Source organism: Micrasema longulum, unplaced genomic scaffold, assembly GCF_059751315.1.
Source record: "Micrasema longulum isolate JH-2025_06_02 unplaced genomic scaffold, ASM5975131v1 h1tg000883l, whole genome shotgun sequence".
In the NCBI taxonomy this organism is placed as follows: Eukaryota; Metazoa; Arthropoda; class Insecta; order Trichoptera; family Brachycentridae; genus Micrasema; species Micrasema longulum.
Window position 1 is genome coordinate 255,774 of NW_028278075.1, and position 12,579 is coordinate 268,352.

Sequence of the window (12,579 nt, forward strand, 5' to 3'; positions counted from 1 at the left end):
ATAATGCGTGGAGAAAAGTTCCACTTGCTTCATTTAATTTTGAAAGGCAAGATTGAAAGTCACAGAGGGGCTGAAAAAGACGGATGTCCTGGCTGCGAAATGTACTAGACTGGACTGGCTTCAGGACTGTGGAGAAGATTTTCCGGGCAGCACAGGACAGAAATACTTTTGTCAGAGTGATTGCCAACGTTGGGAATACCTGACAGGGCACTAAAAGACGAAAAATCGCTAACTCATTGCGTTTTTTAAATAAAACATCAAATAATGCATTGTTGTAGGAAAACTGATACGCATGCAGTTTTTATTTCAAATTATAGAAGCCATTGTAGAAAAAACCCTTTCGTTCATTCAAATATTCACAAAATTAAGGATTTTTTTCACTCCCCCTACCTACCGAAAATCTAAAGAGAAAAGTTGATTTGTTCGTCTCTTGTTTTTTTATTTTTACATTAATTGTCGGCATTACACAAAACTAGCTTCTGGTTGGTTTGTTTGTTTTGATGCGAATTCTTATCATCCTCATATATAATATATAAGGCAAGTTTTCTTCACATTTCAGTTAAATTAAATAAATTTGATTGAATAAACATAATATATAAGATAAAAATATACCATACATATCAAATTAATTTTGTCTGATGCTTATCAGTTTGAGACCTTTTGTTTGGAAAAAATGAACATTCTATCACTTCTTCACAATATTTTGAATAATCCCACTTCGCCTATTATCTGAGAGAGCTCTTCCAACCTCTATCACAATATGGACTATCTCTTCGTTCTAGTGGTCCAGTGACATATGTTACTTAGACAGGAGAGACTCTTCTTATCATTGTGTTTCTTCAACTTTTCTTGGCTAGTACTTACATGTTCTACGTATATTAAGACATTTCACCGTGTTTAGAAGCTCCCTGTCCTTGTGTAACAAATTAAAAACTGTCTCATTTCTGATATGGCCCGTCTTTGATATTTTCAGCATTGTTTGGTGGCACCGCGTTTCAGTCAGAGTGACTCTGAGAGTCAAATCTGTTACGAAGATCTCAGTTGCTATAATAATTCAAATCAATAATAAGTGCTAAGTTATACGGTATGTTTTTTATGTACATTACTAAAAAACCTACTAGTGTCCTTGACTTGGTAAAATGAATTGATTATTTTTACTGGATAAGAAATACACCTATCTAAACAACGTATGTTGGTATAACGAAATAGTAAAAAGTCGAAATAAATATAATAAGTTTAGTGTGCATACATTAGTTTTGGCATTCAATATTGTTAGACAAAATAAATTACTCTACCACCTGGCATTTTATATACCTTTCCGATTCAAGCTGATAAGTTTTATTTTAATATTGAGACTGGTATAAATCAAGATGCTTCCCAGTTTATTCTTTAAAATACCAATTGTAGACTAAAAATATTTGTCTTTTTTATTATGAGATCATAAAACAGACTACACATCGTTGCCGTTCAAGCAAAAGTCACTAACCCTAAAAAACTAAGTTTTATGTTGAGTATGCCATTCAAAGTTTTAAATTATGATCTTTTAGAGGCGAAAATCACCAAGGTTACTCAGAAAAAAGTTGCGTAAACCGAAATTATTTTTAGTTGGCAAAAAACGGTGTCGTTTCTTTCAATTAAACATAAATCACTAAAGGCGAATAGAATTTGTTGACAGTTTAGGCAGATTTGAATTATTTTTTTAAGTCTGACAATATTTTACAACAACATTTTGTGTTAAGGTATTTGTATAATAAAACATAAAACTATTGTTAAAAATCTGTGAAAAAATATTTATTTCTATGCAACATGTTTTTCGCCACAAAATGCCATAATTATTTATATATTTCCTTCCCGTCACTAACTCTTTTGGGTTGTATTGTCCAGATTATTAACAAGCAAAAGTCACCATATCAAAATTTTCTAGATGCATGAAAATGTATCTGAAAGCAAAAGTGACCAGTCTAATTTATAAAAAAGACATGAGGAAATTGTGTTGTATACACAAAACTTCTAAAACACAAAACCCTGATTTTTTCTTGGTCTCCAAACTTTTGACTTGCGATTTATTAAATGGTGTTCAGTAACTTTTACTCAAACGGCGACGATATTTTATAATAATTTACATTTATTATTTTAATACATATGTTATGATTTATGATTTATTACAAGTTTTAAAAAGTGCGTATGACTGGTAACGATAAAATAATAATGAATCTAAATAACTAACAATTGAGTTACCAATACACCTTGATTAATTTAAGATATATATTTATATCTTAGGAATAACTCGCTAAGCCCCCCTACCTTATTACATTACATTACATTTTTTTTTTGCACCACAACAGGCCAGGAGGCCTAATTACAGTGGTGAATTACATCTCAGAGCACCCAGGCTTGAGAAAAATCACATTTAAATTTTTTTGTGTTCTCACTGGGAATCGAACCCGGAACCTTCCGTGCGTGAGTCAAGCGTCTTGACCACTACGCCACGGAGGCCGCGAATTATATCAGAGGCATGTCAGCAGGCCGGAAAGGAAGATATGAAAGAAAGTTATTAAAAATACACCACAACATCCTTACAATCTAAAACCTGTGTAGGTAATTATTTTTTTCAAATGTTTCATTGGTATTATTGTTTTTTTTTTCTTATTTATTTATTTATTATAAATACGGCCTAAGCCAATTACAACAGTTACATGAAGAAACATAAATACAAGAAACTGAACAAAAAGAACATAAAACTATGTAGCAAAGACAAACAAGGGCAAAACAATAATGGTATCCAATTTAATCATAAAAACGAAAGACATAAGACTTCGAGCTAAACCATGCCAATCCAACTTCACCCCACACTGTTTAGCCGCGTAGAGATTTACAAAAAGCCGTAAGATCTATCCCAAAGAATTCTAAATCGAGTGATGAATTGACTAATCTACACATTCTGGACATTGGGGCATAAAAACAAAAGTTTATCTTAGAAGATTTAATAAGTAGCAGATTTTGACTTCTGGTGACATGGCTGGGAACATGAAAAGAAATTGATTGCAACAGAGATGGGACATCACTTAAAGCATTAAGTATTTTGAAAATCCATATAAGGTCCATCTCAGTTCTACGTCTTTCCAATGAAGACAGATAAAGAGATTGCTCTATTTCAAAATAGGAATAATTACCCCTTTGTAATCCCAGCAACCATGTCACTCTTTTAAAAAAACGGTGTTGGACACACTTGATATGGTCAATTGAGTCTTGTAGTATGGAGGCCAAATAGAAGAAGCGTATTCTAGATGGGGTCAAACTAGTGAGCAATAAAGAGTTTTTATGGTAGTAATATTTTTGAAGTCCGTCGTCATTCTATTGATAAAACCGAGAAGTTTGAGAGATTTTTATACAATATTATCAATGTGTTCACGATAGGAGAGCTTACTATCTAAAGTAATGCTAAGATCTTTTATTGACGAAACCATTGAAAGGGAAGTATTTTTTAGTTTGAAATTGAATTAGATAGGTTTTTTTTCGTCGTGAGAAAGATATTATTTTACATTTGTCAATGATGGGTTGAAGACAATTGATGTCGCATCATTCATGCAAACAATTAATATCGTGTTGAAAAAGAAGACGAATTATAAATAAGATTAACAAGTAAATATATACACTTACAAATGAACCAGTTAAGGCATATAAATAATGAAGTGTCATAGAAAAGTACATAATATAATAAGGTTGATAAGTTTAATACATCCGGAAGAAAAATATGCGAGGGCGTTTACTTTTAAACCAAATAATGTAATATATATTTAATTGAATAAACATGAAATTTTAACCTTGCTTTCATGCCTGATTCAATTAAATATTTATAGCTTAATCAAAAGAAAACAGGCATTAATTTTATATATATTTTATTTTTGCAGTACATGATTAATGTTTATTTTAGTATTAATTTTTGTTGTAACCATGTTTATTACTGTGCGGTGGTTTAACTTTGTGAGGAATGAAGTAATAAGAGAACGAAACGAACAACTGTCATCAAGCGGAGGCGATACGATTAGCTAGGCCATATACTGTGGATGCCTCCTGAGACCGTTAACCACGTTGCCTATTTAACAAGGCATCGGATTCTTGACGTCCTGAACGTCCACTGCTGACTGTTTGTCGACAGTTTATGTCAGAACTTAAGGACGAGAACCTGAATTGGGAGGACGCAAAGGAGTTGGTAGCCGATAGAGATGCATTTAGGCTCTTTGTGGATACCATATGCTCCAACTAGGGAGCGTACATGGAATGATGATGATTATGAACCATGTTTATTTGGTATCAGAGCTGTTCAAAATAATTAAATTTAAATTGGTGCTAATGAAGAAATATTCGATTAGCTATGTGAATAAAGTTCAGCATTAAATCCAACGTTTTAATTATTAACCATTTGAAAAAACTAATAATATTAAAAAAACATTTAAGTTTGTAAATGAAAATTATTGATGGAAGTTCATTGTAATTTATCATATAAATAAAACACGAGTGATAATTTAATCCACAAATTTGGAATATCCAGTGACCGGTTTCATCGCTTTCGCGACATCTTCGAGACTGGTATCTTTATTAAAGAGTTAAATGTATTTATACAAAACAGAGGTAAGGATAGATAATTCATCTTACTTTATCTATCCTTACCTCATCACTCGTATCACTCGTGTTTTATTTATATAATAATATTAAAATCAAATAATAATTTTATTTACATAAAAAGACATTTGGGTTCTTGAGATTTTCCCAAATATTTCAATTTTGGTGCCATTTTAAACGAGCTATAAATAACTCATTATTAGAACATGGGAATCGACTTGAGGTAGAACTGGTGCCTCAGACCTTTAATCTGTGAGTCCACAATACTAGCAACAACATCAAAATTCGATTTAATTTGAATCTACTATTACAGTTTATTTTATTTTTAAACGTAAAATTGTTTCGCTTTGTTAGGCCATTTTTAAACGAATGTGAAAATAAAGTAAACGGAAGGTCCTTGTATGCAGTTTTATAATTTTATCAAGTTCAGTATGTTCAATGATATAATTAGAGCGAAAATCAACAATTAAGGAGTAAGAAGTCCTTCCATTTACTTAGTGAAAGAAAATGCAGGCAGTTGTACTGGTATTTTGATGAAATTTATAACATTTTTCAAAAATTAAAGTAAGCTTTTATTGACATAATTAAGAAACAATTTTACAATTTTTTGTTTTTGTATTCAAAAGTAAGAAAAACTGTTTTAGTATACTCAAATCAGGGTTTTATTTTAATTTTAAAATTACAATATGGAGTTCTATAAAATAAGCGTTAAGTCCATACATGTTTTTTTAAAATTGAAATATGAATATTTATATGTTTGTAGATATTTATTACTTAAATGCCTTACTCAATAATTTTAATATCGAAATCAATCACTTTCAGCGGAACAAAATAATATGTTGTGTGTCAAGTAGTTGATTGTGGAGTCAGCTCTTTGACAGACTGTTTCACAAAACTTAATATAATAAACAAAGAACCAAGCAAAACAGATATATGTACGCTATGGTTAAGAATTTTGTAACCTCTAGTAAATAGCAAAGGCAAAATAGCATTGTTGCACCTAGGGTGAATTATCAGCTGGACAGTTCTTTAAAAGTCATAAATAGTTTCAATAAGTTTAAAAGGTCAATACTACAAAGAGAATTGCAGCACAGGACTACAAAACGTTTGATAACTTTATCCTGGAACAAAAAAACTAAATATATTTTTTGTCTTTTTTTTTATGGTTAATTTTCTTTCTTTGTTGACCTATATTTTTCACAATTTGTTAACTTTTGAACAGGCTCTAGGTAAACTAGTTTTTCAACAATACTTTGAGTTTGTCCAATTTTTTGTAGACAAGGACTAGATTCAACTCCCCGGGGAGCTGTTTATATTAACATATTACAACTGAGATGAAGAACATTTTAGAGAAGGTAATATAGAAGTCTAGACATCCACAGGGCTTATGACTTGCCACTTTATATGTATTAAAAATTAAATAAAAATGTATAAAAGAAATTAAATTTTAAATTACAATTGGTAATTGCAATTTTGAAAAAAAAAGCCTTGAATGACCTTAACGTCTGAGCGTAGGACATTTCTTTTACAATTATATTTTACAAAATTATAGCCCACATATTATTTATTTTTTAACGGACTTAGTTCATTCAATAACATTAAATAAAATATACGATATTCATACGAATTCACATTGAAACAAATTAAAGAGATACGTAATTTATTGTTGTTGATAATCAAACAAAAAAACCAGTATCAAAGTATAATTTATTAAACATAAAGAACTAATTATTTTACTATAAACAAACAAAAACAGGATAACTTTTTCGTATCAAAATTATACAGTGTGAAAACATGAATCTTGATAGAATATTTATTATATTATAACAGAAATGAAGAAAATTTAAGAGAAGGTTATTTAGAAGTCTTCATCTCTGTTGTAATATGTTAATATAAACAGCTCCCCAGGGAGTTGAATCCAGTCCTTGTCTACAAAAATTTGGATAAACTCAAAATATTGTTGATAAATTAACTAGTCCATGAAAAAGTATAGAAATTGAAAAAATAACATTTTCAGGCGTTGCCTAGTATGTAGGTGAAATAATTCAATTAGATGAATCTCACCCGCATAAATAAAGGTTTCAGCTCTTTAACTTCACAAACATCAACAGATGAAAGAATTTAAGGAATCTAGATGTTCAAATATAGGCAGAATGGTGAATGTTACAGTGTGTAAAGTGGCCACTTAAACCAGCCATTGACAGGCCATAAGCCCTGTAGATGCCTAGACTTCTAAATTACTTTCTCTGAAATGCTCTTCATCTCTGTTGTAATATGTTAATATAAACAGCTCCCCAGGGAGTTGAATCCAGTCCTTGTCTACAAAAATTTGGACAAACTCAAAATATTGCTGGTATATTTATTAGTTTAAATAATGTATTTATTCCTTATTCGCTTATTGTTACTTATTCAACATAATATTTTTATTAAATTTCACTTGATAAATCGACACCACCCACAACCCACGGAGTAATCATTTCATTGCAAAACCCCTTTGATTTGCTTCCTGGTCTCTGAGTCACGGGTTTGATGAATGTTTACGTAACTTTCCTATAAAATTATAGATAACAAATGTTTCATTGACCACAATAATAGCTACCATTGACCCAAACCAAGCATTTTACATGCCTGTGTTAGAATAAACGCGGACTAAATATCCTTAATCTTATAACTTTCAAAAAAATCAAGGACATTCACAACTGCACTTTAATTTATCGCTTATAACTTATTACTTTTACCTACTGCCTTAAACGATACGAAGTCTGTGATTTTAAATGGTTAGAACCATCGCGCACGTCAGCAAACTACGTACGACAAAAAATTACGAACATCAATGTGCGATTCGGGTATCTTAAGTCCATTGAGAATTGTAAAATGTTATATTGTATTTTACCTTCTACCGTAGCTGAACCTTAAAAAGGTAAATGCACCGTGCGTTCGAAAGTTTAATGGCCTATACTTATGTGTTGGTTACCAGCCGTCAAATCAAGTTTACATACAATTTTCGTTTGTGTAAATACCTTATATGTTTGTGTAATACTTTATAACTTAATTTTATGTGCACTACACAGTGCGTTCAAATGTTTAATAGGCCTTTGTTAATGTGTTAGTGCCTGTCAGTTAGCCGAGTAAACAAAAAAAAACATATTTAAATTTGTTGCAACAGTGAGGAAAAACATTTTTGAGAAGGGAATATGGAAGGGAATAAGAAGTATTAAAATTGGGAAATTGTTCGGCGAATTGTGATTTGGTTCAGCCGGATGAATCTCACCCCCGTGATAAAGGTTTTAGCTCTTTTACTTCACAAAAGTCAACAGATGGAAGAGTTGAGGAAATGTGGATGTTCAAACATGGGCGGAATGGTAAATGTTACACAGTGTGTAATGTGGCCACTTGAACCAGCCAACGACAGTTCATAAGCCCTGTAAATGCCTAGACTCCCATATTCCCTTTTCAAAAATGTTCTCCCTCTCTGTTGGAACAAATTAAAATATGAACAACTCCCTAGGAAGAAAATCCAGCCAGTCTGTAAGCATTTGAACATACTCAAAACATTGTCGATACGTCCCTACCAAAACAAAATTTTTGTTTGTTTTGATAGGGTCACTAGAATATTTTATTTAAGCCGTTTGGTCACGCACACATAAAAAAGGGTTTGATTAAAGTGTACGTGTATTTGTCTGTTTTTGTTTTGTTTTTTTCAAAAAGTCTTTTTTATTTTTTTAATGGAAACAGTATTGTCTTAGTCAAATCGAACGTTGCACATAATGCAGATATTATTTTGTATAAAACAATTTCTTATGGTATTTTTGTAATATATTGTTATGTTTGTATTTAATAAGTAACTCTCAATTGTAAAAGCGCTATGCACGTTTTACATAATATAAAAAATAAAAATGTCATCAAATTAAAGTAAGTGTACACAGTGAATATGTAACCCCTTTGATTTTGAAATTGTTCGTGTCCTTTACAACCTTACTTACTTACTTAATCCACATCCAGGCCTCTTTGTCTGGGGGCAACTCCCGTGTGTCCTTGCAAATCAGGTCTGCGACCCGTACTTCAGACGTAAACTACTGACAATCAGCCGTGGACGTCTAGGACCGTAAAAATCGGAAGATTTGCAAAGTAGACAATCCCACATAACATTTTTTTTTTTAATCCTACTTGTTTTGGCTACATACCAACGAAAACATTATTTACTCTGTAAACTTTGTTGAAAAACTATTGTCAAATTTATTGTTTTAAAACACAGTAATTTCTATCAAAAATATATAAAAAATGCAGTATGACTCATGTTTCCTTTGTTTTACAAAATTAATTTTATTTTTTCAATTCACATTTCTAAATCAAGTCCTTAATTTAAGTTAAGTTTTTTTGGTAGTATTAAATTAACAGTCTATGCATATTTTTTCATCACAATAAGTATATCAAGTCAATTACAAGCGATTCAGTTGTTTAATAATATTTTGTACACCTTAGAAATTACAATTATTTTTTTACCATCCCTAACAAAAACGAAAAAGCTATTTTATGGATGCTGCTGGCTACATCCTGTAAAAATCCTGAAAAGGTAAATTGAACGTCATGATCGTCTAATACCGTACTATTGTTGAGGTCTTGACTTTGATTTCTGGCAAGGCGCAAGTGAAATATTGATTTTAAAGGTTGTTTAAAACGCAATATTACGCTGTTTTTGGACAGACACCTTAAGAGTGAGACTGATAACCTTAAATTTCATGCGACAAAAATGATCCAGACACGCTGCAATGGAAAAGTTCAGTGTTACCGGAAATTTGGTATAAAAAATGTTTTTTTACACGCGATAAAAATTAGAGAATTTATTTGTATGGCGAAGTTTCTCCAAAATGCATGAAAAAAATTGTAAAAATAGTTTTAATTAAAAAAGACAACAGAAACACTACAATAATCCGCACTATTAAATTCCAGACCGTTATCCGGATACCAAAAATCTAGATAATTGGATAAACCGTTTAATTAAGACAACGGTTTAAAAGAAAACGCTATATTTACTATGAGACACTATTATATTGCTTTCGAAATAATAAAAAAAAAATGAATTAGAGTAAAAAACTTACTTAAATATATCCAGCAAAGAAAATTATTTTACATTTTTTAATTTGTCATTAGAACATCTTCTTTATTTTTTATTTCCTGAGAATGATGCGTATTTTTGGCAATTCATATAACTGAAGTTCGGATAAACGAATTTTAACTGCACTTTGAACATCATCACAGGTTTTTCTTAACCCTTTCTCCGCGTTTAACACTTACGTATTTTATTAATCAGTTTTAATATCTATTTTTCGAATTTTATCTATTAGTTTCCACACTAATTTTATAATTGACTATGAATATAATACAGATTTTATACTTGAATTTTTAACCATGAACCATTTCGATTATAAATTATTCTTATATGCTGCGGGAACCACGTAGTTATTTAAAAAAATAATAATTTTAAAGTGTATTTTAAAGTAACAGGGATCTATTTTGAAATGTCAGCATAACTCACCGACGACATGCCGTGACATCACGAGTGAAGTAATTTCAAAGTCGTTAATCTTAAATATACATTAAAACCATTAATCGGCTTAGTTTGATAATTTATTAACAAACAATAAAAAAATAAAAAACCACTGAACTTCATAATTGGAGTGCCAATGCAGTACCCTAGGAAATGACGATGACGATGATGATGCAGTCAGGCGTCATGGTACCCGTCAGTTAATAAAGTACATCGGGCTTAAGAAAGAGACTGCTGAATTTGTAGAGCGTCGTCTTTGTCATTTATACAGCTAACGGACTCGAGCGACAGAGCCGAACTTGAAGCCAATTATGCTGGCAGTCTCTTAAGCCCGTTGTACTCTATTTCATGCTGGGTACTGTAATTCTGAATACATCAAGTAGTATACTTTTTGTCGGATACGGGACATAAAGCAAGATCGTGAGAGATGTCTCTTTATAACTATCAACTAATGATTATGTAGCTACTAATAATATGACATTTGTTCGTCACGATTTGATATTTGTAGCGAGAAAATAATATTAACGTGACAAATTAACCGTAGAAAATGATACACTTAGTCAAGTTGCACCTAGAGATGATAATATAGGAATTATTATATTTATGTGGTTGCTTTTATAAAAAATATACGGAATTCATTTGTTTCTTAAGGCCCAAGTCACAAACTAGCTGGCCCTCGACGCTAGATATTTTACGTTCTTGCATAGTTCCAAATTACATTTTTCAAAAAATTTACAATCCAAACCGACGTTCGCCTAGCTCAGAGTTTATCTTCAAACTGACTTATAAATAATTGATTGTAAGATTTTTTATAAATGCCACGGTCTGACGTGAGTCGAATCTCGCAAGATAAATTTGTATGGAGATGGGCAGTTCAAACTTTTCTTAATACTCCCAAAAATTGTAATAAAAGTTTAATTACTCTTGAGATGTTTTGTTGAATTAAGAGAATTTTTAAAAGCAAATAACAACGTTATATGAAGAAACGTAATATTTACAAGAAACAGAACACAAATAATATACAAATTGTGTTGTAGTTGTAAAATACAAACAAGGGCAATGAAAATCGGGTTGTAGTCCCATGGCTAGTGTCTCGGACTCACGGTTTTAAGGTCCTTGGGTTTTTTTTGTTTAAAAAAATAGTCGCGTTCTTATAATTTACCAAAATCCTTCAATTTTGATGACCATCTTCAACGAGTTGTAAATAACTCACTATTAGAAAATGGAAATCAAATTAAGGTAGAGTGGGTTCGAACCTCGGACTTCTAATCCCTGAGTCCCCAACACTAGCCACGGGACCACAACCCGATTGCACAACACAAGTTGTGTGACCAATTGACTAATCTACGCTTCTGGACATTGGGGCAAACAAACGAAAATTTATTTGATGAATAACAGATTTCAACTTCTGGTGACACGGTTGACACATTTTATCTGGGATTACTACGGTGTTGTTCAGTAAAATATCTGTAACAGGCGAACAGAGCATGACAGAAAAGGCATTTTAGCGTGTTTTTGCGGTAGTTCTTGCATTTTTCCTCGTGAAATTTTGAAAATTTCAGTACACAATGATCTCACACATAATCATTGTGTATCTTAGGAGATATTTACCTAACTACTCGTATATAATCAACAGTTTAATCTTCAGTAATATTGCTCCTGTTGGAATGGTTGGAAGGTATGTTTCTAACATCTGACCCTTAAAACAGGAACTGTTCGCCTCATAGTACAGTGGTTAGTGCGTTTGCCTACCATCCAAGAGGTAATGGGTTGGATTCCCGACATGGTTGATATGAAATATTTATTTAAACTACCGTTTTTACACTAGAATATTTTAAGGTCCCTGGACTGGCACCCTAAAAGTAAGACTGATTATTTTACATTCATGTTACAAAAGTGATCAAATTCAATGTGATTAAATTTCCAATGTAGTGCCCTATACACAATTACATGGGGAAAGAGAATGATAATGGTGGTGATAAAATAGAAACTCATGCAAAATTGCTATGCGTTTTGATAATGATGTTCGATATAATATTATATTATGTAAAGTACTCGGAAATTATCAATTACTTCATGATTAGACGTAGGTACCGTCTATTAAATCAAGATATCGTAGATATATTGATAAAACCCTATAACTGCATTATTGCAAATACTAAAAAAAAATCTGTTTATTTATTTACTATGCACACGGCACGCAGTGCCTTTTACCCAACAAAAATACATATTTAATATACCATGAACACTTCAATATAATGTGAAAAATTTAAAATAAAAGAAAGTAATATGTTTCATAAAAACATAAAATAACAACAGTTTAATGTAAAGAACATGCCTATATATAGTATGTAGATTATAAAAAATAATAAAATGAAAAAGCATATAAAACTTTGAATTTTAAAAAT